Here is a 26669-nt window from a genome sequence, read left to right as displayed (position 1 = left end):
TAAAGTGGGCGAAAGCTAGCACGCCCCCTACTCATCAGCAAGCCTGCAGCCAATGCTGGGCAGTCGGCACTGCCCGAGTCCAGGGGGCTCTTTCTTCTGCAGAGCGGAAGTTTCCAGGGCTCCCTGGGGCCTGGGGACACCCCCAGAACCTCAGGGCCCTGTGCATTTAGGCCCTTGACTGGGAATTCGTCTCTGCATGAAGCCCCCTCCGGGTCCTAGAGACCTGGGCCGGCCTCTCAGCTAGGCTGGGGGACCGTCTGCACCTGTCCCCCTGCTGCCGAGGCAAGTGCACCCGTGGGGCCGGAACTCCAGAGCTTGCCTTCTAGCAGCGATTTCCCCGAGTTGCGGAAGGCAAGCTCAGAGGCTCGCCCCTTGGGGGGTGCTCCCGTGTGTGTGCACCAAGGGTGTGCCCCGTGTGCTTCTGTGTGAGGGCACGTCTGTTTCATCCGCATGTGTGTGTGGCTGTGGGTATTTATCAATGTGCGAGTGTGTCTGTTATCACGTGTTTTTGTGAGTGCGTCCATTGCGGGTGAGTGCATTTCTGATTGTGCGTGGATTTGGAGTTTGTAGAAGTTTGAGTGCACACAGTGTGTGTGTGTGTGTGTGTGTGTGTGTGTGCGCGCGCACGCACAGACATAAATGCACAGACCCTAGACGTCATCCCCCGCAGAGGGAGGGAGTGGCCCGGAGCAGTCTGAATTGAAGCCAGCTTGGCCAGGGTGCTGGGTGGTGGTGGGTCTTGGAGAGCTGGCAGGATGGGGCGCGCAGGACTTGGCCTTTGACATCGGATCCGATGCCTGATTTGGGGTGGGGTTGACTGAACCGAGTACTGTGGGGTCTGTGAGTCGCTGGGGCCGGTAAGCCTTGCCTGCGCAGGAGCCCTTCCTACCCTGGGCCGAGAGGCTCTACCGCCCACTCCCAGCCCCGAGTCGCCTGCAGGCAGAGGCCTTTCCAACTCAAGCAGGCTCGGCTCCCAGGCCGAGGCCCCTGGTGGACCCCAGCAGCGCTCGTTCTGTTTCCCGGTCGGGGCCAAGTTCACACGGACTGCGATGGGTGGTGCTCCCAGGAACTGTGCGACTTTGCAGCCCCACGAGAGGCTCGCCGACCCTCAGCTTCCATCTCCCAGCCCCGCTCCCCTCCGCAGACACACACCCTCTGTGCTGCTGGTCACTGGCTTCCCCGGCCTCCTCCCCTCCTGGCCTTGGCCTGGCCAGCTCCTCCTGCTGGCACGCCTCCCCGCCCCGTCGGCTCCCATCCTGGACATCGCTCTGTCCGGTACTGCTGCTGGGCCGCCGGTCCGTCTCCCCAGCTGGACGAGGGGTGTGCTGAGGGTGGGAGCAGCCCTGTCTGGGTCCTGCCTTGGGTGCCTGGTGCAGATGTAAGGCACTCGGGGGCGTTGGTGAGTGACCAGGCGACCTGGGACAGTGCCCTGCATTTGGGATGTTAGTGCTGGGGGGCGGCTAGGTGCTGCCTGATGGGCAGGTGGTTTGAGGCAGGAGCGATGCGGGGCGGGACCTGGGTGCAAAGTCCTGTGGTCTTGGGACCCTCAGTTTCCTCATCTTGCAAGTGGGCCTGGGAGCCCTCCGAGTGTCGTGTGGATCTGGAAAGGTTGCCAGTGGGAAACGCCCAGCCGTGTGCTGGGTGCCTGCGGGTGGCTCTGATTATAGTAGTGGTAATCGGGGCGCGGCCATCAGCGCTGGCCCCATCTGCCTGACAGATGGAAAGAGACCTCCTCTGTAGGCCCACCACACCCATCCACCTCCCACCTGCTGAGTCTGAGTTAATGTTTGGAGCCCAGGCATTGGTGCTGACATGTGTCTCGGCCCTGCTCGCCCAGGCCCAGAGCCTACCAGGAGCCCTCGTCTGGCCTGGCCACCTGGGCTCCCTGGCGGCGAATCAGAGCGTGTCTTTGGAGAGCACGCCCGAGCGAGCCCAAGGGCAGCCGTGCCATCCCAGCGCGGGTGCTGCTTTTGGGTGCTGCCTGAGGCCCGGCTCCCCCACCGGGACTAAGCGTCTCCACATGTGCTCTGCACGAAGGGTGGGCTGGCGCACAGGGTGGCAGCCAGCGGCCCCGGGGCCAGCGCTAAGGCAGGGGGACCAATCCTGCACTGCCCTTCCCCGCATCCGTCTGCCGGTCAGGGAATGTTTGGGTGCTCCCTGGGTTCGGCACCCTGCTGGACTCAGGAGAGAGGCCGTGCAGCGGGACACACGAGACTCGGGGCCCTCTCTGGCTTTGGCCCTCGCCTGCTCTGACCTCGGGCAGGCGGCTCCATATATCTGAGCATGGCCCTCCGCATTTGTAAGGTGACCAGGTGAAGCTGGCTGGTTTCCAAGGGCCCTTCCTTCCGACTCAGAGTCCTTGGGTAAATCAAGGGCCATGCCCTTTCTCGAAGACATTTGCAGCCTCCTGAGGAGACAGGACATGTGCCACTGGGGGCCGCATGCTCTGAAAGAGCTGTTTCAGCGAGTGGCTCAGACGCTGCCGGCTGGGGGGCCGTGAGGCTTTAGGCAGGTGCCCGGGGCTGCCTCGGGGGTCCTTCTGCCCGTCCCAGCGGAGAGCGGCCTGGTGCAGCCCTTCTGTGCGTTCAGCTGCTTGGCCAAGCGCGGGGTCTCTCGTTCCAGAGGGCTGAGCTTGCCAGGCCTCCGCAAAGTTAGGAGGAGAGAGGAAGCTGGGCTAGAGTGGGCGGTGTGGCCCCGTCCCCTACCTCCTCGTCCCCTCTGCATCGCTCGTGGACTGCACACTCCGGGGCTTGCACTCTTACACAGCTGTCTCCGGCTGGGTCTCTCTGCTGCCGGCCCCCCTTGCTTCCTGAGTGACCCGCGTCACTCCCTTCCTTAGAAGCCGCGTTGCCCACTTGCACAGGTGAGGGTTTGTTGCCTGTGCCAGGGCAGTTTGACTGGGGGGCTGTTGGACCCCCTGCAGGAGAAGGACCCCCACCAAGGACTGCTGGGAAAAGTGCTGTGATTGATTAGCAATGTCTGCCTTGGGCCAGGAGCGGGGTTGGCGCTGCCGGTCTTGTTCACACCTTAGTCCGGGATAATGTTCAAACTCTTGGTAACACCCAAGACTTCCCTCCTCCACTCCTTTCCCAGCTCCCAGAGACTGAGGTTCTTTTCTGCAGTTAATTACTGGTTTCCTTGTTTTTTGCTTCCACTAAGCAAAGCCTTTGGAGGGTACAGACACATTCATTTGGTATCCACGGGGGCTGGTGTGACACCCAGCAGCCAGGGGGCACTCAGTAAATGGCAGGGGCATGTTTTAGTAGAAATGGCTCATTCTCAGTCCCCAGGAACACCCACAGTGGCCAGTTCCAGGCTGAGTGGCTGGAAGGGGCTGCACTGATGCCCTGGGGCTTGGCCGTGGGCTCAGAGGCTCCCAGCTCCGGGGCACCTGTCACCTGGCTCGTGGTGGGGAGAGGAGAGTAATGTCTCTGCTGTGGATAAATGGTCTGGAGTATATTTTTAATAATTATAAATGAACAACCCAGGCTCAAAGTGGAAAGTTCAGGAAAGTATACATGAAGAAGAAAAAAAGCCCCAACAGTGCCTTTATTCAGCAGTGACGCGTGGTGACAGATCTGTTTCCTTCCAGAACCTGCCCCCCAACCCCCCGCAGTAGGTGACATCAGTGAAAGCATCCTGCTTCGTGTGCAACTTTGCAGCCCAGGTTTTTTCACTCGGTATTTTAACATAAGCCCTTCTCGCGGCATTAAATAAGTCTGTAAATATGATTTTCAGTGACTAATATTCCATTGTTTGGACATGCTGGGATTACTTAACCAGCCCCTTATTTGGGGCCATTTGGAATTGTCTTCACTGTTTTGGCCTTCTGCATTTTCCTGTGGCAAGCAACTTTGTAGGAATAGCTGTTGAGGTCTCTCTGTGGGGAGATTAACTCGAAGGGGAACAGGTGGGTCAGAGTGCAGATGCTATGAAGGCCTGAGTGAGATTTTTAGGGTACTTTGGGGGAAAGGGCGAGCGAGAGAAGGTCCTAGAGTGTATGCCCATAGAGTTGGTTCCAGGATTAGTGTAGCGGGGTGCACCAAGGCGGGGCACTGTTCTGAGACTCTGCTTTTCTGGAAAGGGAAGGCAAGGCCTGTAGCTTGAGTGGAGAAGAGTCCCGGCGTCCCTGGCGTTGTGTGGCATCCTGTTGCCTGGGGTCATGGCTTGGGCAGGGTGCCGCCTGTCAGGTGAGAACGTAGGTGTGTCTCGTCCAGGCTGCTAAGCTCCATGTGCTGCCGGATGCCCCGCTGGCCCCTCTGCTTCTCCACCTCCCTCTGCACTCACCCAGGGGGTGCGCTCTGGGCCAGGCACTGGAGAGAGATGTTGATCACCATTCATCCCTTGTGCATACCCTCTGGGAGCCTCTCCTGTCCAGGGCCTGCTCCCAGTTGGCAGGGGGTGGGGCAAGTGGCCGCGTCCGCAGAACTGCAGGTGCTGCGCATCCACCTTTGTGGTGGAGAAGCTGAGTTTGGACTGGATGTGGGAGGCTGGGCTCCTGACCAGAGGGGCCTCACCCTGCTCCCTGGCCCCCAGCAGCCACCACCCTTCCCTGAGGAGCATCCTGATTCCGAGTTGAGGAGGAAGCTCCCTAACACAAGCTGACGATTTAGAAAAGCACCCCAGCCTCCACTGAAGCTGGGGGTGGGGCTGAGGGCGCCGCTGCTGTCTGCCCAGCTCCTGGCCCGGAGACACCCTGTACCAGCAGCCCCTCAAGACATGTCTGAAAGATGAGTGACAGATGCATAGGTGAAAAATCTGGCAGCTGTTGGGTGCATTTGAGGTAAAAACTATACCTCTTTTTTTTTGTAACTGCCTTGTTGAGATATACTTCATCTACCATTCACCCGTTTAAAGCACATAATTCCATAGTTTTTAGCTGTGCACCTGAAACTAACACAACACTGTAAATCAACTATACTTCAATAAAAAAAATTTAAAAGAAAAAATAAAAATGAATAAAAAATTTAAAAAATAGTTCTTAGGTTATTCATAGAGTTGTACAACGATCACCACTATTCATCTTTATGACATTTTCCTCACCCCAAAAAGAAACCCCACACCCAGTGAGTAGTCAGCCCCCCATCCCCTGGCAACCATTAATCTACTTTCGATGATGACACCCTTTGGTGTGTATTTAGGTGCAGGAATTCCTAGATAAGAGGTCAAATACTGATAACCCTTAGGTTAGGCCTTTACTGTGTTTTAAAACTCAGGAAACCTGAACTAAAAATCCTATCCCTCGCTCTGTTGAGAGTCTGGTACCCTGGGCCCTCACCCTCCCATGGGAAGAGTCAGCCAGAGGGGAGCAGCGGCGGTCTGCCCTCCACAGTGGGCCTCCTGTTAGCCACAAGCCTCACCACTCGCTATTGCTTCTTATTTGCCTCTCTGCATGACCCGGTAGGCATGGCAAGCGGGGGAATCCTTGCTCTAGACCCAGGTCCTTGCCAGGCTTAAAATCTCTTTTCCCAAGGGTGGGTCTGTGCAGAAGTTGAAGGAACCACCCTCCATTGCCATCTCTATGTCTGGACACACAGCCCCTCGCCAGGACCGGCGGTCACGGGCGCGGGGTTCTGAGGAGGGACCTTGCTGTCCAGCCCGCCTCCCCTTCCATGACGGGCATTCCATGCACTGAATCAAGCCACATGTAGACAGGCGCCTACTCAGCATCTCACGCTGTTTAACCTGCTGTGATGGAAGCTGCGGCAATTACGTTTTAATTGAGATGCACGCTGCTTCAGCAGACTTGAGACAGCTACAGCTATTGCTAATTAATTTTCTTCCGAAATGACAGCATTTAATAATTTTGCTCCGTGACGCTCATGTCATGGATGTAGTTTACCTCTCTGGGTGCCGTCCGGTGGTTTCTACCCAGAGGTGGCTGGGGGCGTTCTCCTGTGCCCACGCGGTGGCTCCAGACGTGAGCAGCCGGTCGTGCCCCACAGGTGGGCAGTTCCTGGTCCTCGGGGCATGGGGGCACCTTGCTCCCCTCACCCCTCAGCACAGAGACCAGGGCCTCTGCCAGCCCCTGATCCTCTGAGGCAGGAGGGCAAAGTGATGGAGTGCCTGGGATCTGGAACGTCCCTTATGTAGACTTGGGTTTTAACTGTGGACTTGGGCAAGTGGCCCTCAGCTGCTTCACCTGTAAACGGGAATAATGGTGCTTCTCCTCGAGGTGACCAGGAGGCTGCACAGACCCCGTGTGAGCCACTGGCCCAGAGCGTGGGCCTTGTGGGCATGGGCTATGGCTCTGGCTGAGACAGGGACACTGCCGACTGTGGAACAGCCACCTGGAACTCTTCCCATGGGCCCCTGACACTTCTTTTCCCCCGGCGCTCGACTCATGGGCCTTTTTTAATGCTGTCGCCTAGGCAGGTACAAATTCTGTCCTGGGCTCAGCTCTGCCTGGGGGCTCAGACTGTCCTGTTAGTGAGACAGGAACCCCGCAAGCCCTCTGAGATGGGACTGAACCAGGTGCTAGTTTTTGTAGTAATGGCAGCTCCTGAGCCCAGGCCAGCACCAGCAGCCGCCAGGCAGGTGGGAGGTGGCACGGTGTGGGGAGAAGGCAATGGCATTGAGCACCTGCTGGGCACCTGTCTTGACACATGTGGACACATTTAATCCTCCCAGTGTGGAGTGGTTTATGTTATACCCAATTTCCAGGTGGGGGAAGCTGAGGCTCCGAGAGGGGTTATGCAGCTGGTGCGAGGTGCTATTATTAGCTTTGGAATCCAGTTCTGTCTGACTCAAGCCTAGTGTTTCCACTCTGTCACCTGTTAAGGGGAGGCCTGCAGCCTCCAGCCCTGGGAGGGACCGGCTGAGGTCAGGTAGGACAGGTGTGTGCATGTGAAGGAGGTAGTCAGTGTTTGTGGAACCCAGGGCTCTGGTCTGGGACCATCTCTGGCAGTGGGTCATGGAGACGCTGGTGAAAGCTGGGGTCACCCTCCCAGCAAACACTCCGGGGCCATCTGCACACCTTGTATTCTAGTTGTGGGGCTCCCCCATCTGCCTCACCAGGCACCCGCTGTGCTGCTGTGTTGCCTGTGCTCTGTGACTCGTCCTGGAGGGCCTGGGGCTGTGTCCTGGGGGCCCCGCTGACACAGGCTGGGTGGTGGGAGGGCTGGGGGATGTGGGAATGGACACCCAGGCACCCCCAGGGCAGGTCAGAGTGGGTGTAGGCCTCCTGGCTCTTTCATTTCCTTGACCCCCCCCCCCCCCCACCCCCACCCCCATCCCAGTCCTGAGCCCTGGATGTGCTGTGAGGGAGGCGCCGCTGCTGGGAGGGGGAGGGGAGTTCTGGGCCGACCCTGCTGTGCAGCACCAGGGAAGTGTCTTCCCCTCTCTGGGCTTGAGATCCCCACCTGGAAGATGAGGGTTTGGTGAGAGGCTCCCCTTCAGCTGGAAAGTACTAGGTAGAGGACTGGGAGTGTGGTATCAAAGATAGCGGAGTCATGGCGGGGGGTGGGGGAGAGGGAGGGGGGCAGAGGCAGATGAAGGAGCTGTAAGCGGAAGTATGTTCTAGAATGGAGAGACCCGGGTGTTCCCTCCTTCAGAAAACTCAGAGGAAGCCTCTTCGTGTAATACGTTCTAGAATGGAGAGACCCGGGCGTTCCGTCCTTCAGAAAACTCAAAGGAGGCCTTTTCCATGAGCCCACCCAGCCGAGGGGTCGTGCAAGGGTTCAGAAAGGGCCAAGATGCAGTCCTGGCCCCTGGGGGCTGCTCTGGGAAGGTTGGTCCCAGGTTGGTCCTGGAGGCCTGGCCGCTGCCCGCCGGCTGCCCCGGGAAGGCTGCTCACTCGCCCCAGCGTGCGGTTGGCTGGAGTGGGTGGGTCTTTTTTCCCTGTGCTCCCAGCAGACCCCTGGGCCTGCCCCCTGCCCTAGACCTGTGTGCATGGGGTGGGGGTGGGGTCTGATTGGGATGGGGAGCTGCAGCCCAGTGAGTCTTGGTTGGCAGCTGGGTCCTGTGGACGGAGAGTGAGACGCAGGGGGCCTGGCCAAGACCCCAGACTCACCGCTGGGCTCTGATCCCCCGAACCAGCCACCTGCGCGTCAGCAGGAAATGGCCGGCTTGGGGCTGTGGAGGCTGGGGTGGGCGCGTGGTGGGCAGGCATCTTGGTAGCCCTTCTCCCAGAAGGGGCAGAAGGGTTACTGGGGGCGGGAGGGAAGGGTGCTCTGGGGCAGCCCTTGTGCGGCGGGCAGGGGGCCTTGGAGGCCGCACCGGGAGCCCTGAGCAAGGAGGGTCCCTTCTGCCCCAGAACCTGGGGCCTCTCCCACCCAGAAACCCCCTCCTGTCTCAGCTGTGAAGCTTCTTTCTTTAGAGGGACCGCACCCGGCCCCCTCCCCAGCAGTTGCAGAAGCAGTGCTGGCTGGGAGGGCCCGGGGGTCCCACGCTGGGGGCGGCTCTGTCGGGTGTGTCTGTGTGTGAATGTGAATGAGTGTGTGACTGCAGGTCCACGTGCAGGTGTGTATAAGTGCGCCAGCATGAACCAGTGTGTAAGTGTGTGTGACTTTGTGAGTGTGTGTGCTTAAGGATCGTGTGAGTGTATGTGTGTAAGCGTGTGTGAGAGTTGCTGGGGGAGTTCATGAGTCTGTGTGCATGCGTGTGAGTGTGTGCTGGCGGGGCTGGGGGCAGGGGTCCCGTGCCCCCCGCTCTCCGCCCGGGTCCTGGCCCCGTCGCGGCTGTGGGGCTGCTGCATCTCCCGGAGCGTGGGTTGGAGACGGGGGCGGGGCCTGCAGGCACCCTGAGCCCCGTGGATCTGCAGGCCCGTGCCCTGCGCGGCCTGGTGAGGGGCAGGGCAGGGGAGCACAGTGGTGGCTGGAGATAAAATGTGGGGTCTCAAGCAGACATTTCCTCCAAGTGGACCCGCTGTTTGGGGGACGCGGGGGAGTGCATCTGGGCTTCAGCTTCGGGCACCTGAGCCCAGGGTGGGCGGGGTATAGAGCACACAGACTCTCGGAGGGGGCAGGCAGGCCCACCTGGCTGGCTGATGGGTCCCCTCCTGCAGCCTCGCGGCCTCCTGAGCCAGCTGGTCCCCGTCCTCAGAGACCGGGGCTGGCGTGGGCTGTCCTGGCCTCCCCTCCTGGCCTTCTCCCCGTCCTGGCCTCCTCCCTGTCCTGGCCTCCCCTCCATCCTGGCCTCCCCGTCCTGGCCTCCTCCCCTCCTGGCCTCCCCTCCTGGCCTCCTCCCTGTCCTGGCCTCCCCTCCGTCCCGGCCTCCCTCCTGGCCTCCTCCCCATCCTGGCCTCCCCTCCTGGCCTCCTCCCCTGTCGTGGGGCACTGGTTTCAGCCTCCCAGCTTCCTGGCTGTCGTCTCCTGGCCACGTCCCACCCCTCCTGTGACTCAAACTGTTCCCCTGTTTGTCCTGACTCAGTCGCAGAAGCTCATGCTGCTGCCCACACAGCCAGAGAAGATAATTGAGGGAGCGAAGTGGGTTATCTGCCAGGTTCCCAGGGCAGGTGACAGAGGTGGGGGCTGCGCGGAGCCCTGGTCTCCGTGGCCTGTTTCAGGAGAGTGGAGGCAGGGCAGCAACAAGAATAATCATGGTTGGCATCTGGCATCTACTGAGGGCTTTCTCTGAGCCAGGGGTACCATGTTATCTAGCTCACTAGTACAGAGACGTTAGCCAGCTCACCAAGGACACACAGCGAACTAGGGGCAGGGCTGGGGTATGACCCTAACCGCTGGGCTGCATCCCAGACCTGGAACCACCGCCTCTGTTCTCCTGCCCACACCTGTTGGAGCGCAGGTTGGTGCTGTCTGGGGTCAGCGTGTGTTTGTGTGTGTATGTTGTGTCACGGGTGTGTTTGTGTTTAGGCAAGTGGGGAAAGAAAACAACACCCGCATCCTTTCTCAGCCCCGTAGACATCACTGCATGGGGAAGGAATGTGGATTCGGCAAAACATTTATTTCTCCGTAGTACGTAAATATCTTGGGGTTTCTCAGTTCTCAGAAAGGCATCTATTACTGAGGTCTTACTTAGCATCGTGAAAAGGGAAGCCTGGTGTGGACACACACACACGCACACACCCTTTAGCAGCCGGAAAGCAGACGCTTCTTGGATTTGGATGAGGCAGGAGTGTTGAGACCAAGGTCTAATTGCTGGGCTCCGGCTGGGAGGTTGGCAGCCACCAGCCTTGTGTCATCTTCCGTTCCTTCTTTCTGTTAAGCAGACGGCCGTCTCTACGGACACGCAGGGCCTGGTGGGCTGTCCTATTGCTGGATGGGAAAGAAGGAAGGGTGGGAGAAGAAGGGAGAAAAGAAAGAGAAAAAAAAAAGGAATGAAAGAGTAAGGAAGATAAGGGAGAGGGATAAAGAGAGAGACAGATTGACTGCTCAAAGCAGACGCTGCAGGTCTTTCCAGGGGCGTGGGGGTGGCTGTCACTCACTCCACCTCTCCAGCAGGAAGATGGATTTCCCCGCAGGCGTGTGTCCCGGGATCCAAGGGGGATGACGAACGCGGAGGCCCTGGTGCCCTAGGAATAGATGGAGTTACTGACGGATACAGATAGGAAACCTCAGCTCGGAGAGGTGAAGCCTCCTGCCGAGGTCCCCCAGCTGGTAGGTGGCAATGCTGGGCCTGGGAGCCTCATCTGCCTGGCCCTGACCAAGCTGTCCCCTCCCACTAGGAGGACACTGTTCCCCTGATTCAGATCCCCATAACCCTCTCCGATGGTCCCTCTCCGGTGAGCCTTCCCCATGCTCTGGGCGGGATGGCCCTGCCATCCTTCACCAGGAGTTACCATGACAGTGACCATGACAGTGACACTCGCTGGTGGACCTGCCCTTCAATCCACCCTCACAACTGGATACCTCCTGAAGGGCTCAGAAACTGCAAGGTCAGGGGCTTGGCCCAGTAGAGGTAAAGTGAAGGGGCTTGTGGGGGACCCACAAGGCCATCTAGAATATGCCATTGGTTGCCAAGTGTCAAGGAGCATTGGTATCAGGATGCAAAGCTCCACCGTATAAACGCATGTTAATCCTGTCTCCCCTTTGCTCAAAGCCTTCAATGGCTCCCAGTTCCTTCCGTGTCAAATCCAGACTCTGGCCCCTGTTCTCCTTCTGTGCAGCCTGGTCCCTGGCTGTCCCCTGCCACCTGCACTTCTCAGCACCTGTCTTACCTTTCCTACCTGTTGTGGGTGTTGCCTTGCCGTGAGTGCTCCGAGGGTAGGCTTCAGGGCTGGCAGGCTCCAGGGACCCTTTTTCTGTCCCCAGGGCCTGGCCAACAGACCCCAAATATGCCGGGAACAGAGCCAGCAGCCAGACCTTGGCTCTCTCTTGGCTCTTCCCCAGGCCCTGGGAGCTGAGCCCAAGGGGCCGGGGGTCGGGCTCCCCTGCAGGCTTGTCTCTGAGCGCCCCTGATGTCTCCCCATGCCCGCCCTGCTCAGACGCTCCTTCCCTTCCCTCGGTTCCAGCAAGTAAACCCGAGCCCAAGGGGGCTTGGAGGGTGCACGGAAGTACTGGGGATGTGGAAACAGAGGCCCGGAGCGGAATGTGAGTTCTCCAGGCGGTCGTGGCAGAGAGGTTCCCAGGGCCCGGTTCCTCTCTCCCAGTGAAGCACGGTATCAGGCTCTGGAGGCTTTTCTGACATGTTTCTGAGCAATGTTACGTCTCAGGAGGCTGGCGAGGTGACCCCCGCACCCCACCCCCACCCCCCCACCCCCCAGCCCACAGCTGTCAGGCTGTCTGCTGACCGCAGCGAGGCATCCTTGCTGTCCGGGCCTGGACTTGGCTCTGCCCCCTCCCGATGCACCCGGGTCCTGAGTGGCTGCAACGTGTCCCCCACACGTCTCTTTACTCCCCATTGGCTCTTGGCAGAAGCCTCTCTCTGCCACGTTTCCTCGTCTGGGAAAGGAGCCACTAGCTGTGCCCACGCCTGGGGCTGTTGGGAGATTGGGGTGGGAGATTAAAAGTCGAGCACCCAGCAGGAGCCAGGCCCTCCCAGCTTCCAGGGCCTGTGTGGAGGGGCCAGGCGTGCGGGACACCACCTGTGGGCGGTGGGTGTGATGAGTTCCCAGGGAAACAGGGCTGGGACTTTGGAGCCAAACCTGACCACACTGGCACTGGCTCTGCAGCTCTGGGCAGTTTACTGTTGACCTCTCTGAACCTCAGTTTACTCATCTCTAAAATGGGGATCAGAACAGTACCTTCGTCGTGGGCGTCAAGATGCAAACCAGCGACGTGGAAGGGGCCCTTATGCGGGAAGGAGCTCAGTAGCTACGAATCCCCCAACTCAGTTTTCCTTTGGATCTCTTACAGGTGTGGCCACTTTAGCCAAGCCTCTTGGAACCGAAAAACAGGACCCAGACAGGTAGCCTCTTGGCGGTGGGAGTTCAGACCCTGGGGGTGGGGCGGATCCTGGGGAGTTCAGGAAAGGCGGTACCTGTCAGAAGCAGCAGTCCTGCCTGAACCTGGAGGCCTGGGTCGGAGGCATGATGTCACCCGGGCATGGCGCTGGATCTTTCTGGCAGTTTCTTACCTGTGAAGGAGGCTGACGGCCTCGGCCTTGCTGGTGCCTGGTCGCTATGGATGGGTGGGCGCTTGGCTGCTGGTGGCAAGAAAACGGTTTCATTGTTGGTGGTTCCTCTTTTACTCTTAATGATTCTCTTGTTCTACGAGGAGTGGGCATGCGGCCCCCAAGTCATTATCCCCCTTGGGGTCCCCTCGTCAGGTTTGGGAGATAAGGCATGTCCGGTCCCCTTTGAGGAAGGAAGCTGGGGTTTTTCTATAATATCAGCTCCCGCCGGCTCTTCCCCAAATCTTCTCCACTTGGCGTTTTCTGGATCTCCTGCTCGGTTTCTGGCCCCTTCCACGCCCAGCACTCTGTGGCCATTGTCTCTCCTGGTGGGAAGGTAGGCAGGGGTCCAGAGGGTCCACCTCCACCTCGGAGGGTCTCAGCACAGGCTCCCCCGACCTGGCCGCACTCCAGCCCTCGTGGGGCCTTGGTCACGGGCAAGGATGGTTCAATGGCTCTGGCTTGGGTGCTCTGGGCCACAGGAGAAGCAAAGCAGTTGGCACAATTCTGGGCTTTTAAACATTTCCTTTGGGGATGACTGGAGTGGGCCCTTGGTGGGAGGGGAGATGCAGGGGAGGACTGAGGTTTTGAAGACCGTTTTCACAGTATTTCTGATAAATTCATCTTGGGGCTGCCCAAGACTTGGGGCCCGCCTGGAGGTTTCCAGCCCAGTTTCCTGGCCTCTGAAGGAGAGGGGCCTCATTTAGGATGGGAAGCCAGACACCCTGGTGGATGCTGGACCCCGTGGGGGCTGGGAGTGGAAAGTGCCGAGACCCCCAGGCTGCGTCTCCTGCCTGGCTTCTCCCTGTCCTAGTGTCTCCTCTGTAAGAGGAAGGTGGTGATGATTCAGAGTGAAGTTGTAGGAAGGGAAGCTTGCTCTGGTGGCCCTTGAAGGGACCTCCTCTCTGCCGGCAGAGGAGCTGGGCGGGCAGACCGTCCTCCTTTGCCCTGCTGCCGTCGGGGCACTGGGAGCAGTAGCCCCCTTTCTGAGGCCTGGGAAGCCACGCCCCCTCAAAACTGGTCACTTTCCGAGATTACTCCTACACCCCTATCCTTCGTGGTTAGAAGCAAGGCTAGATTTGTAACGTCTCCTGGCATTTTCTCTATTTTCATTACTAAATAGCATTTTAACGGAAAAAGCAGTATGACTTTACATTAAGGAACATTGCCAGAACCCAGCATGACCCCAAGTCCCATTGTCCTAACACAAGAGTTTTTTTCCTATATATTGTCTCCAGTTTATTCTCCAGTTGGAGTTATGGGATGCATTCAAGTTTGCTGTATTTTCACCTCCCGCACGATCTCAAACATTTCTGTCTTCATAACAGTGACCTAAAATAGCTGCAATACTCTTCCACTGTGTTGCTAAAATACAATGTATTAGAAACGATCTCCCTCCTGTTAACATGGAGGTGGCTGCCAGGGCTTTGCAAGCGTGGATGAGGGGACATGTTGCACGTGGTCTGGTCCGCGGCAGGCCAGGGGCTTAGCAGATGCTTTCCTGCAGGTGGTGGGCTTTTAGCAGTCAGGCTGGCTGCAGTTCTGCTCCCTGGTACACCCTAAAGCCACACGCCACCCAGCAGGTCTCCTTTGCTTTAAGTGCCTTCTGCTTGTGAGGCGCTGTCTAGATGTTTCGTAGTCGTGAAATCACGATCATTCGTAACAGCCCTGGAACATCAAATTCTTGGCTCCGTTTTCCATCAAGCTATTCTAAAGTAAGGAGGAGCTGGGTCACGTGCCCCCAGTTTCCGGCAAGAGGCCGACCCGGGCTTTGGATCCGGTGCTTCACGGCACTGCCTGTCCTTTGGTGAGCTTCCCACCCCCGGGGGGTGATCACGCAGAGGCTGGATCATGAAGTGTCTAGAGTACTTTAGATCAGGGTTTCTCTACCCTGGCTGGGTAATTCTCTGTTGTAGGCGGCTGTCCTGATCATTGCAGGATGTTTAGCAACATCCCTGGCCTCTACCCACTAGCAGCTAGTAGCACAATTTGGAAACAACAAAAAATGTCTCTGGGTGTTGCCAGTCATCCCCTGGGGGTCAAATTCACCCCCAGTTTCTCAGCTGCTGGAGAGGATTCCTGAGTCGGATGGGAGGTTGGTGACTGGATCTCTGAGGACCTCTGGGACCTTGTGGGGCTCCCCACATGGTGGGATCCCTTGGTGGACTCTGTCCGCATGTGTAGTGGTTGATTGGAGAGACTGGGTATGGTGACATTGTGGAAGGAGTCGTGGGACCCAGGTTCAGAAGTGCCTCTTCCACGTGTGGACCCAAAGTCCAGACGCAAAGCCTCCCAATCATGCGATGTGCCCTGGGGCGGGTACCCTGCTCCCAGTAACGACGGTGGGTGACAGTCCTGTGACCGGGGACACCTAACCCTTTACCTTCTCTGTGGCTTCTGGCCATTTTGGAGGACTCGCCTCATTTGAGGAAACCTTGCGTGTCACCCTGGTCTCTGACAATGGGCTGGGACGTCCTGGAGCATCTTCCCGGGGGCGGTGCTGTCAGGAGTCCAGAGCCGAGCCCACCCGTGGCACCTCGACTCACACATCAGGCCGGGGTGGGGGGCGGCACTGGCAGGGAGACTGTGATTTGTGGGGCTGCGAGTAGACTTGGGCTTTAAAGAGTCCTCTCATTTCCTCTCCGGAAGCCTTCAAAAGGCCCTGGGAACAAAAGGAGCTTGATTGAGTGTCCCTTGGAGAGCTTCATCGAGAGGGGGGGAAGAACAAGCAGCACACACTACAAAGCCACTTCATTCTGCGTATGGTGTCATGCCAAGAAGCACTGAAGTGCGGGGACAAGCAGAGAGGCATGCTCTTTTTATCAAGAGAGTGTGGATTGGCGGTTAGAGCCGAGGACAGCCATCAGCAAACTGTGCAGGGATTTTGGCACCCCTCACTCCTCTCCAGCCTCCTCCCTCCAGCCTGCTCCATTCCTGTTCCCTTCTACTTAGAGACATTAACTTTTTATATGACAGCCACTTAAGGCCTGACCTTATCCCAGGGCACTTTGCATTTCAATAGGCTGTTCTTGAAAAATGAAAAAGCTTCAAATAAGTGAGTCTCTAATGGTAGAATTTCAGGTAGTGAGTAGGAGGTGACTTTTTTTTTTTAGCCAGAGAAGTGACTCTCTAATGGTAGAATTTCAGGTAGTGAGTTCTGTCAGGCACCTTCTAGGCTGCATCCCTCTGTCAGACTCTCAGGGACAGTTAAATAACTTTAACAGCCATCGACTGTGTGGCAGGCAGTAGTAGGGGACGGTCTAGAAGACGGCTGACTTCAGAACGCTGGGTTTATTACTCTGATGGCTCCCACTCATTGCATATTTGTAGGACACTGACCATGTGTTGGGCAGTGTGTCAGGGGCTGGGAGCAAATGTCAAAGAGCCAGACCACCCGGAGAGATGGTTAAGCAGACTGGAAGTGTCTCCCGAGCTCTGTGTGATGTGGGAACCCTGGAGGCCCTCCTGGGGGAGGTGGTGCTGGCCTTAGGCTTCAAGGTGTAAATAGGAGTTCATTGGGCAGGGGTGGGGAGAGCATGATCGCAGAGGCTGACAGGCAGTGTCTGGGGGTTGCAGACTTCTGGAAACACCACAGTGTGAAGGACGAGGTCTGAGTTGGTGGGAACAAGGCTGAAGAGGTAGGGAGGGCATGGGCCTTGGGGGTTCCCTGTGCCCAGATGTGCAGTTTTCCACAGGCTCTGAGGGTCAGTACTCACCCCCTGCTGGACACTGGCCTCAGGCTTCCCTCTCGCTGCCCAGACACTGCCCTCCATCTGCTTTAGCAGACCTTTCTGGACCTCGCCTGTCCTCCCTTTAAAGATGCTTATACACCTGTTCCTCCAGCAAGCCCTCCCTGACCTCCCTCAGGTTAGCCCAGGCCCCCTGTGGCCTCCTGAGCTAGTCTATCAGGAAGCGTGTTCTCATTGTCACTGTCTGTTTCGTTTCAGCCCTGTCCCCCCTTGGCTGGGCGCTCTGGGAGAGCAGTGCTGTGTTTAATTCACCTTTGCGATCAAGGTCACAGCCCAGGCTTGCCACACAGTGGGCCCTTGGGAAATGGTGATCTCACTCTTGTCCTGAGTCTTGGAGCCCTGGGACTTCCCTGGCCTCCCTGAGTGGGCATGTCCTCAGGCTGCAGCCCACCTACCTAGGGCTGGGTGGGTGTCAGGTTCCAGGCCTGAGGGCCCAGACAACCGGTTAGGGCTGTGATGTGTGACGGCCAGGGGACGGGAAGGGAGTGTGCGGGCATGTGGTCTCCCAGGCGTGCAGGAAGCCCAGGAGAGGTGGGGACTGGCTGGGCAGGGTCCCGGCCCCACCTGGGACAGCTTAGCAGGTGTGCAAAGCTGCCAGCCAAAGGCGGGACACTCCTGTTGGCTTCAGTGGCCAGGGTGGTGCTGGCACAGCCTGGGGAAAACCCGTGGCTGAGTCTGGCAGAGACACCGATGGAAGAGCTGGGTGCGGGCATCGCCTGGGCCATGTGGGGAAGGCCGTGGCCGGGCAAGTCAGAGCAGCGTGCTGCGCAGGCTGAAGCAGGAGATGCCGGCCCACCCACTGGCCTGGTTTCCCCCAGAGCCTTGAGGGCAGAGCAGCTGCCCTAGATCTGCAGCCAGCCCTTCCCAACCTGCTCTGCTCCCTACCCCAGGCCCAGCACCACCTGCGGAGAGGGAGACCTCAGGCCTAGGAGATTGTTGGTGCTCAGTATACGATTGCTGGTCCGTGGATGCAGGTGGCTGCGGTCTGTTTACTTGTGTCCTGTCTGTGCTCCCCACGTGCCCAAATTCCTGTTTCTACCCAATTGTGGCATGACATGACACTCCCCGGGGGGTCCTGCCTGCCCATCTCGCTGGTGGGGCGCTGAGCCCAGAGATGGGGGACACTTACCCAGAGTTGCACAGCCAGCAAGTCACGGTACTCAGAGGAGTGATGTGGCCAGCTGAGGCCAGCCAGCTGAGGCATGAACTGGTAAGGAGCCTCGTGATAGTTCCTTTGCATCGTTGGCAAGGAAGGGGCTGCTCTGTGTATGAGCTGCCTGGGCAGGGGACGTTACCAGGTGACCTCTGGAGGCTTTTCTTGGTGCTGGACTCTGGGATCAGAGGAAGATGTGTTTTGGGCCCTAGAGGGGCTCCTTGCCTGGCAGCCTCGTGATTCCAAGGGTCCTCAGCAGGCCTAAAGCAGGGAAATCAGACCAGGATCCTCTCCACCTCTGGACAAGTTTAGCCTCTTCCTGCAGCCAGCCCAGAGCTGCCCCTGCCACCCAGCTGGGGGCCAGCGCTGCCCAGGCCACTGCTCAGGAGAGCCTCTGTGACTTTGGTCGCTTGCGCCGAGATGTTTGGACAGATTTGTCCAGGGTCTGCAAAAGCCCCACCCCCGCCATCCGAGACCTGGGCCGAGGCCGGGGTCCCCCTGCACCTAGGGGCCGTGGTTTGGGTTATGATTAGAAGGACATGGGAAAGCCACCTGTACCATGCCTCTGACTCCAAAATGCCATTCCCCAGCCTGCAGTTCCACTGGGAGCAAAGAGCTCCTTGGGATGAGTAATGGCTCAGAAAGCAACTTTTAACCAACAAACACTCAATTTTTTATTTGTCTTGAAAATGGTGTGCGCTTACAGCACAGGAGGTAAGTTTCCATACACTTGGGTCCTCGGCACTGTCCATGGCAAAGCCTTCCCTCCCAAGGGTTTACGCGTTAAGGGAAGGGGTGCAGTTCATGTGCCAGTAGCGGTTTTGCCCTCAAGAGCTTTTCCATCGCTGAGCTGGCAAACACTGCCTGTGACAGGCATTAGGGGTTGCTGACAGCCCCCCTCCTGGCCTCACAGCCAGCCTGTGCTGTCGTCCACCTCCCCTGTGCTGCTGGGTCCCAAGAGCTCCCCCAGAGCCTTGTGGGCAACGGGGCTTGAGGTGAGGCTAGGAGAAGAGGAAGGTTCTCTCAGTTTGTGTGTTGAGTCGTCATCAAACGTGGAGTAAGCCTTTGTCCGGGGCCGACATAACGGGCGTGGGCACGGCAGTGGTACTCAGAGTACAGCCACTTTGGGACTTCCCTGGCGGTCCAGTGGTTTAGACTCCACGCTTCCAATGCAGGGGTGCAGGTTCGATCCCTGGTCGGGGAGCTAAGATCCCACAGGCTGCGTGGCCAAAAGAAAAAAAATAGAATACAGTGACGCGGGAGTTTGCCCTCGGGGGGCACAAGGCGGAACTGGCCTGGTGGGGGGCTGGCAGGGCAGGCTCTGGGGAAGTAGCATTGCAGGCAGAGCTGGAAGTGTGTTAAACTGGGCGATTTCGGGGTGGACCTGGGGGGCGGTGAGCCTGGAGGGGTGGATGGGGGCAGATCCCGGAGTGGGGCCTTGGTGCCATGCAGACCTTGTTATGCAGCCACTTCCCCACCTTTCTGGTCCTCTTCCCGCCTCAGAACCTCCTTTGGGGGGTTTCTCCACTCACTGGGTCTCTGTCCTTGACTCCCGCCCGTCCCCAGGCTCGGATGAAGGGGCCCTGGCAGGGGCCTTGGTGCCGGTGATGCCCGTACGCCAGGCCTGTTCCTGCCGTGCCCTCCACCACCGGGCCCCTGCGGGTGGGCACCTCCCCGGCCTGCAGCCTGCCCAGGGCCGTCTGTTTTTACTCCTTGGGGCAGAGGCAGAGCTTGTTTCTCCCCCGCCGCCGCTCAGGAATCGCGCCTCAGAAGCACACAATGCAGCTGTTAAAATATCTGGGTCTGGCCTGGCGGCTGCACAGCAAACCCCTTGTTCACCTCGCAGACGGCGCGCCCAGGGGCCGAGCTGGGCCTGCCTCTGCTGGCCGCCTGCTGGGGGGGTGGGGCGGGGAGAGACCCCGGGCCTTGCTCGGGACTTCTGCTGCTTTGGGCCTGTCCACGGAGGAAGGGGACAGACAGCAGCATTTGGAATCGGCAGGACAGCACGTTCTAGAGAGATGTCAGCCTGAGCATTTGCACGTTAGAGCCCAGAGGCCCAGACACCTGTGGTGGGGCATCAGGATGGAGAGGAAGGGGGGCCACGGGCTGCCTTGTCCAGTTTCGGACAGGCCTGCTGCCGGTGCCGGGGCTCCTCGGTCAGGTCTTCCTGCCCCAGTTGGCAGACAGGTGGGTGGTCTCGCTGGGGCTGCAGTTAGGATAACGTGGTGGGCATTTGAGTCGGGACCCCTGTATATGCCAGGCCCTGTGTTCTTAATCCTCTCCATGAGGGACACGCCGTTGTCATCCCCATTTTACAGATGAGGAAACTGAGGCTTGGGGGGACTCAGTTCTTATTCATCGCTCTAGGTAGCGCTGGGATGCGAACGTGGATCTCCTTTCTCCAGAGTCTGCCCTCCCCGTGTGCCCCCCCGAAGGTGCCGGCTGCTGCTGACGTGTGCAGGGGGTGTTGTCAAAGTCTCAGAAGCAGCACCAGGAGGTGGGTTGGCTCTGACTAGGGTTCAGGTGGGAGGGCGTTAGGCAGGCTTCCCAAGGTTTAAAGCGTGGCTTCCTTGCATAGAGCAGGGAGGAGAGAATGTTCTGGGCAGGAAAGCAATGGGACAGAGGCAGGGGGATGGAGACGACCTGGTATTTTCAGGGAGTGAAACCACGTGCAAGGGAGTGGAAGCTGCAATGCCATCTGAAGGGTGAGCTCTTACCCACACCCTCCCGGAAAGAAAAAGCCTCTTGCCCAGCTCCGGGCCTCCTGACGCCCATCTCCCCTTATCTGAGCCTGGCTGCTGCATTTCCCATCGTTGGGGCCTCCCTGGCTGCTGTTCTGGCCCAGCAAGTCAGTGCATTGGGGTCATGATCTGTTTTCTGGCGCACCAGCAAGCCCAGGGGCTGGGCACATGAGGGAGCTTTCCTACTTGGAAAAATACATTCAAGGAACGATAAAGAAGCAGGTGCCCCGCTAGGAGAGTGGTTTCTGCATGGTGCCCGCCTCTGGCCACAGCGGGTAGAGGGGAGGCCTTTGACCTGAAGCTCCTGGGAGCAGCGGGGGTTGTGGCAGCCAGGCTGGCTGGCTGGCGCTGCAGAGGTGTGTCCGAGACTCCAGAGGCACAACTCCTCACTAAACCTCGGTCTCCCCCAATCCTGTCTTCCTTGGAAAAGGGTGCCCGCTTGTAGGGGTTCGCCTGCCTGGCCAGCCTTGGGCCAAGCCCCATTGGGGACCCTATGTTTGCAGAGCCACTGCTGCAGGGTGTTCACGGTCCTGCGGGGAAGCTTGACCGCCTTCTTAACCATGCTGGGAGTAGGGAGGATGCTCTGTGTTACAGGGGAGGGGACGGAGGCTCAGAGAGGGAAAGCCGCGTGGCTGGACACACCACTGATGTGGACCGCGCTGGCCCAAGCATCAGCGTCTCTCACTCTGGAGAGGAAAATACACACATTTTAAAAGAAGATCATTTTGTCCCTGGCCGTGAAGGGCAAGCAGAGCGTCCCCAGCTTGGCGCCGTCCTGGGGAGCCCTCCCTTCACCCCCATCCCGGTCCCTTCAGGATGAGAAAGCGAGTGTCAGTTTGATCCAGGGGGTCTGAGCCGAAGCCCATGTCTGGCTCCCTCATGCCTTCAGCATGACGGGCTAGGACGCCCTTTGCTTTCCCGTGGCTGCCCTGGCACTGTGGTGCTGGACGGCTGTCCCTAGGGTCTGGAGCGCCCTTTAGAATGTCCATTTTCTAGGTGGCAACACTGAGGTGACGGGAGATGGAAAGACTCAGTCGTCCACTCAGGGAGGATGTTGACGAGTCCTCGGGACCTTGGGGCCATGAGAGAGAGAGTCTGCTGCCATCTTTTTAGTTACAGTGTCGTTATAATTATCATTACCAGAACTTCCCTGGTGGTGCAGTGATTAAGAATCCGCCTGCCAATGCAGGGGACACGGGTTCAAGCCCTGGTCTGGGGAGATCCCACATGCCGTGGAGTAACTAAGCCCATGTGCCACAACTACTGAGCCTGCGCTCTAGAGCCCACAAGCCACAACTACTGAGCCTGCGTGCCACAACTACTAAAGCCCGTGCACCTAGAGCCTGGGCTCCGCAACAAGAGAAGCCCCCGCTCGCCGCAACTAGAGAAAGCCCGCGTGCAGCAATGAAGACCCAACGCAGCCCCCAAAAATAATTAATTTAAAACCCCCATTTTTAATTATTATTTTACCTTTCATCAGCGTTGCATTGGCGACGCATTTTTCACTCCAGGAACTTTCACGTGTTTTATCTCATTTGATCACAAAAATAAGTCTATGATCAAGGCTGGCCGGGTGTTTATTATGTGTATGTGTATCCAGGGTATGTGTGTGTGTGTGTCTGTATCTCTCTACACATACGTGTATGTGTGCGTGCGTGCATGTGGTGTGTGCATCTGTATGTGACTTTGTGTGCACTTGTGGGTGGCCCTGTATGAACGTGTGACAGGGTGTATATGTGTGCCCACGCTCACACAGGTGACTGTGTACATGGTCATGGTTGTTGCTGTAGGTTGTGTGTGCTCTTCGTGTGTGCCCACGCGTGTGGGGCCCAGGCAGTGCGCCGCACGGGTGAGATCAGACAGGAGGTGAGAACACCAGGGCCCCGAGGTGGCCAGGATCGCTGGGAAGCGAGGTTTCACCTCTCTCCCAGAGGCTGATTTCGCCTGGGGAAGCTGCTCTCATTCCTGTGACTCACTCATCAGGAGAGCTCAAAGCAGCCAGCTGGTGGGATTGCAGGGTTCAGAGCGATTTGGTCATTCTCCTCTGATTATTTTTTTAATTAATTAATTTATTTAATTTATTTATTTTTGGCTGCGTTGGGTCTTTGTTGCCACGCGTGGGCTTTCTATAGTTGTGGTGAGTGGGGGCTACTCTTCGTTGCGGAGCACGGGCTCTAGGCGCGCAGGCTTCAGTAGTTGTGGTGTGTGGTTCAGTAGTTGTGGCTTGCAGGCTCTAGAGCGCAGGCTCAGTAGTCGTGGCGCACAGGCTTAGCTGCTCCGCGGCATATGGGATCTTCCCAGACCAGGGCTCGAACCCGTGTCCCCTGCATTGGCAGGCGGACTCTTAACCACTGAGCCAGCAGGGAAGACCTCTGATTATTAATTTATTCTTCAAGCCCGTCCTTTCACTCCAAGTTCTTCATCTTTGCTGTGCTGTGGCCCCCTCCTCAGAATAATGCTGTAAATGCATAGGATAAAATGCATAGGATTGGGATGGATAAATTAGGAGTTTGGGATTAACATATACACACTACTATATTTACAATAACCAACAAGGACCTACTGTATAACACAGGGAACTCTACTCAATATCTTGTAATAACCTTTAAGGGAAAAGAATCTCTGTGCTAAAAACCTGAAACCAGCACAACATTGTAAATCAACTATACTTCAGTAAAAAAATAAAATGCATAGGATTACGAAGGAGGCCAATTGTCCTGACTGCAGCGATCATAGCTTAATAGATGTGCTTTGCTGGCACAACTGGCAAGGTCGGGGGTGGTGTCTAATGCCGACCTTGACCTTGAGCGCAGCACCATGGTGAGCACAGGTGATGCCCCATGACGGGATGTGAGCACACCCGTGGCTTGTGCTGGTGGCAGGCTCACAGGCACTATGCCTTTTACCCACCTTCACGTCGGAGGGAAACACCAACTTCCGGTTCCAAATTAACAGAGATAAAAATACATTTATTTCCATTCATTTGCTTTAATTGGAACTTACCGATTATTTGGAAGCTGGAAGCAATCTTAGAAGCACCCCATGTAGTTTCTGCTGAACCTGCCTGTGCATCAGAAACAGCCGTGGAGCTTTTTTTTAAAGTTTGGATATTTTGCCCCCCGCCCTGTGCCTGAACCTGTGGCGTCAGAATTGGCAGGGGAAGGACCAGGAGTGTTTCCAGAGGCTCGGGGTGTTGCCAGCACCCCCAGGGGTACCGAGACCCTGGGGGGCAGGCGTGCTGTGTGCAGCTCCAAATGGAAGGGAGCTTCTCCTGGCTGCAGGTCCGGTGTCCCCCCTTTCCCGGGCAGAAGCCCAGGAGCGTGGCCTCCCGGGTAACGTGGAGGTGTTGACTCTCTCCTTGCCCCGTGGGCGCTGTGCTCTCAGCCCCTCTTGTTCTGGAACCGTTTGTGGAGCCCATGGGCAGTCCGCCAGCATATCCCACAGGCCGCCAGCTGAGGTCTGGGGACCCGAGGCCCCGCTCTGCTGTCCCCAGCTGGGCTTCCTGGGACCCTGGGCGCCTGGTGTTTACCCAGAAATTGTGCTAATTCCGGTAATTCCCGTGACTTACGCAGCCTCTCGGCTCTGTCTGCTGCTTTCCTCTCCTGGAAGGGAGGGGGAGGGGGAGGGCCGTGGCTGATCTGTGGAACACGAGGCCTGTGATGCAGTGGTCCCTGCAGGGGACACCCCGCTCCCCGACTGGGTCAGCTCCCCATGGGCGCTCGTGGAAGCCCAGGCACTCCCAGGCCCACTGCTGTCTGAATACATCCCCTCCCTGCTACTCTGTCCACCTGGTCCTGGGGTGGCCTCGCTCTGAGGCTTCGGGCAGCATTCCAGCCAGAGGACCTGGCTCTAGACCTGGGCCCTCTCCCTCCGTGGAGAGTGGCTTTGGGCAGCTCACCTCTTCCTCTGTAAGAATCGGGAGGATGCCGTTCCCTCTGACAACGTGGCGGGGGGGGATGCTGGCGTGAGGCAGCTGAACCTCTTTTTGGCCCTGGCATCCCTGATGCTAAAGTTCAAGGATTCTGAGTTGCTGGACTCAATTTCCCATCTGCCTTCGGGGATGCTTCCCAGCAGCCTGGGTTTGGTCACTTGGGCCGACCCTGTGGGTGCCTTGTTGAGTCCTTTCAAGCCTGCTGCCCTCCAGATGCTGGCCTGGTTCCCTGGACCCATCCTTTCCCATCAGCAAGGGGTCTGAGCACGTGCTCAGCTGGACTTGGGGACCCAGGGGCGTGAGGCCTGGCCCTGGCCTGGAGGAGGTCATGGTTGAGCGGGGAGCTAGGTGGGTACATAGCAGGTTTTGGCCAGGCTATATGAGAGGTGCCAGACCCGGGGGAAGGACACCCAGTTTGTTTGGGGTGGAAGCCAGCTCCCGGCCTTCTGCAGTGTGAGGCACGAAGCTGATTGTCCGTAAAGAATTCTGCAATGAGGAGTTAGGGGAAGAATGTACAATTGCCAACTCCTCCCCCCGCATCCTGGTCAGCCTCAGTGGACGGTGCCACCCGCAGGGGCATGGTGTTGGCAGGCGGTCCTGGACAGAGCCTCAGCTTTTGCCTATCCATCGGCTGGTGGTCCCCGTCCACGAGTCTCGCTTCCTTGGGTGCAGCACTAGGACAGGGCCTGTGTCGAATCCTCCTGGGCTTCTGGCATAGGGTTCCTCACACTCAACAGGCACCTCAATGATGCCAGGGAATTCTGGGGCAAATCCCTTTGCACTGCAGGGTCCTCACTCGAAGGACAGCTCTCTGTGATGCTCCAGTGTACAGCTTTGGGGCCAGACAGCCTGGGTTCAAGGTCTGGCACAGCCACTTTTAAGCTGTGTGTCTTTGGACAAGTTATCAACCTCTCTGAGCATTGGTTTCTTCCTATGTAAAGTGTCGTGAGGATTAAATGAACTCACTCTTGCAAAGAGCTTGGCACCTGGTAAATGCTTGTTCAAGGTTTGTCGTTCCAGCTATCATTTTGATTTTTGTCCTTACTTCCAAATTCAAGGTGTGTTTCAAAGTTGAGCCTAAATTCCTTCACCTGAGCTTCTTGGGAAGAAAACCCAGATTGTTCACAAAATCACTCGTATTTCCAAGAGCTGTGATTTTCTGCCTCAGAGGTGCACAGTCCTTGCCCGGCATTCCTGAGCTGTTGCTCCATGCCAGCCTGAGTGGGGAGCAGCTCCGGACCTGGTGGTGATGATGAATACAGATGGGGGTGATGGGATGCTGTAGGGATCTGGAAGCAGAAGTGACCTTGATTGGGGAGGAGCTGGGGGCCTTCCCAGAGGAGGTGACGTCTGAGTGGCATCTTGAAGGAAGAGTAGGAGTCCATCACACAGAAAAGGGTGAAGGGTTTCTGGTGGGTGTTCCAGGGTCAGGGCTGGCTGCTTGTGAAGGGTGCGGGGGTGTGGGGGGAGATGAGGCTGCAGGTAGACCCAGGAAGGCTTTGCCTGAAGGCCCCAGGGGCTCAGCGAGGCCTTGGCCAGACTTGGTTCGGGGAAGGTGCCTGGCTGTAGGGTAGAGGGGGACCTGGAGGGGGACCAGGACCCAGAAGGGAAGGATGCCTGGCAGAGCAGCCAGCTGGGAGAGGCCCCGCAGGCCAGGTGCTTTGCGGGTGAACTGATGGGAATCGCAGCTGATCAGATGGGGGGGTGAGGATGGGGTGGGACGGTGGCCCAAAGTGCCGGCCAGGTGGATGGGAGGGTGGCCCCTGCGGCCAGGCTAAGGGGGCAGAGAAGGTGGAGCAGGCGTGGCCCAGGGGCTGTTGCTGGTGGCCGCTCAGCCAGCCAGCCTCTTACAGCACAGATTATACAAATAGGCTTAAAGGATCAGCTGGCGATCCCGAAATCTCCAAGCCAGAGGAAACCTTATAACTCACCAGAATCCTCAGGGAGATTTCCCTGTCCTTCATCTATCTTGGGGTTTCTGGACAGGGGTTTTGAAAGACTGGAAACCATACAGTCTGGTGGGTGAGGTAAATCCGGGAGGTCCAGAGCTTGGGCTGTTCGCTTAGCAGGCTGGCCAGGCTGCAGCCACCTCTGGCTTCACACCCATCACTCTTGTATACTCCCGCTTTTTGCTTAGAAAACCATGAGAGTATCGTGCAGACTTTTAAAAGGTGAGGTTCTGGGGCCTGCAGATGTAAGATTTGCAGCCGCCGGGGATGGAGCTGACCATCGCCTTTGGTTTCTGCCACCCGCGATCCACGGGCTCTGCCCAGAACCCTCTCCTCCCACCAGCGTGCAGACCCACCTGCCTTCCTTCTGAAACAGCAGCTGATCTTCTTTTCATGGCAAAGATTCCTGACTAAATGTCTGTGCCTCTGTCTCTCCCTGAGCCCACCTGGGCCCTGGTCACCACCGTGCAGCGCCGGGGCCTCTTAGAGCCTGTGATGGAGATAATCCTTCCTGGCATTTCTTGCTTGGGTTGGACTCCTGGCCCCACACTCTCCTGGTGATTTTACTTTCTCTTCCTTCCTGCTCCTTCATCCCTGCTCACTTCCTTGGCTGGTTTCTCTTCTCCCTCCTGGAAA

At 57.9% G+C, this 26669-nt stretch overlaps 1 protein-coding gene and 1 long non-coding RNA gene across 3 annotated transcripts in view; one reads left to right on the top strand and one right to left on the bottom strand.

Annotated features, from left to right (window-relative positions):
* The window catches only part of GLI2 (GLI family zinc finger 2), a 248427-nt gene that overhangs the window by 34399 nt on the left and 187359 nt on the right, over positions 1-26669 (top strand). The window lies entirely within an intron of this gene.
* Positions 9892-11614, bottom strand: LOC137225936 (uncharacterized). Its single transcript, XR_010944097.1, has 3 exons — positions 11117-11614; positions 10385-10471; positions 9892-10214 (listed from the first exon to the last, which is right to left on the bottom strand). It is a non-coding gene; the product is annotated as an uncharacterized lncRNA (long non-coding RNA).

This window comes from Pseudorca crassidens, chromosome 6 (assembly GCF_039906515.1).
Source record: "Pseudorca crassidens isolate mPseCra1 chromosome 6, mPseCra1.hap1, whole genome shotgun sequence".
Classification (NCBI taxonomy): domain Eukaryota; kingdom Metazoa; phylum Chordata; class Mammalia; order Artiodactyla; family Delphinidae; genus Pseudorca; species Pseudorca crassidens.
This window is presented reverse-complemented; position numbering and strand designations above follow the sequence as displayed.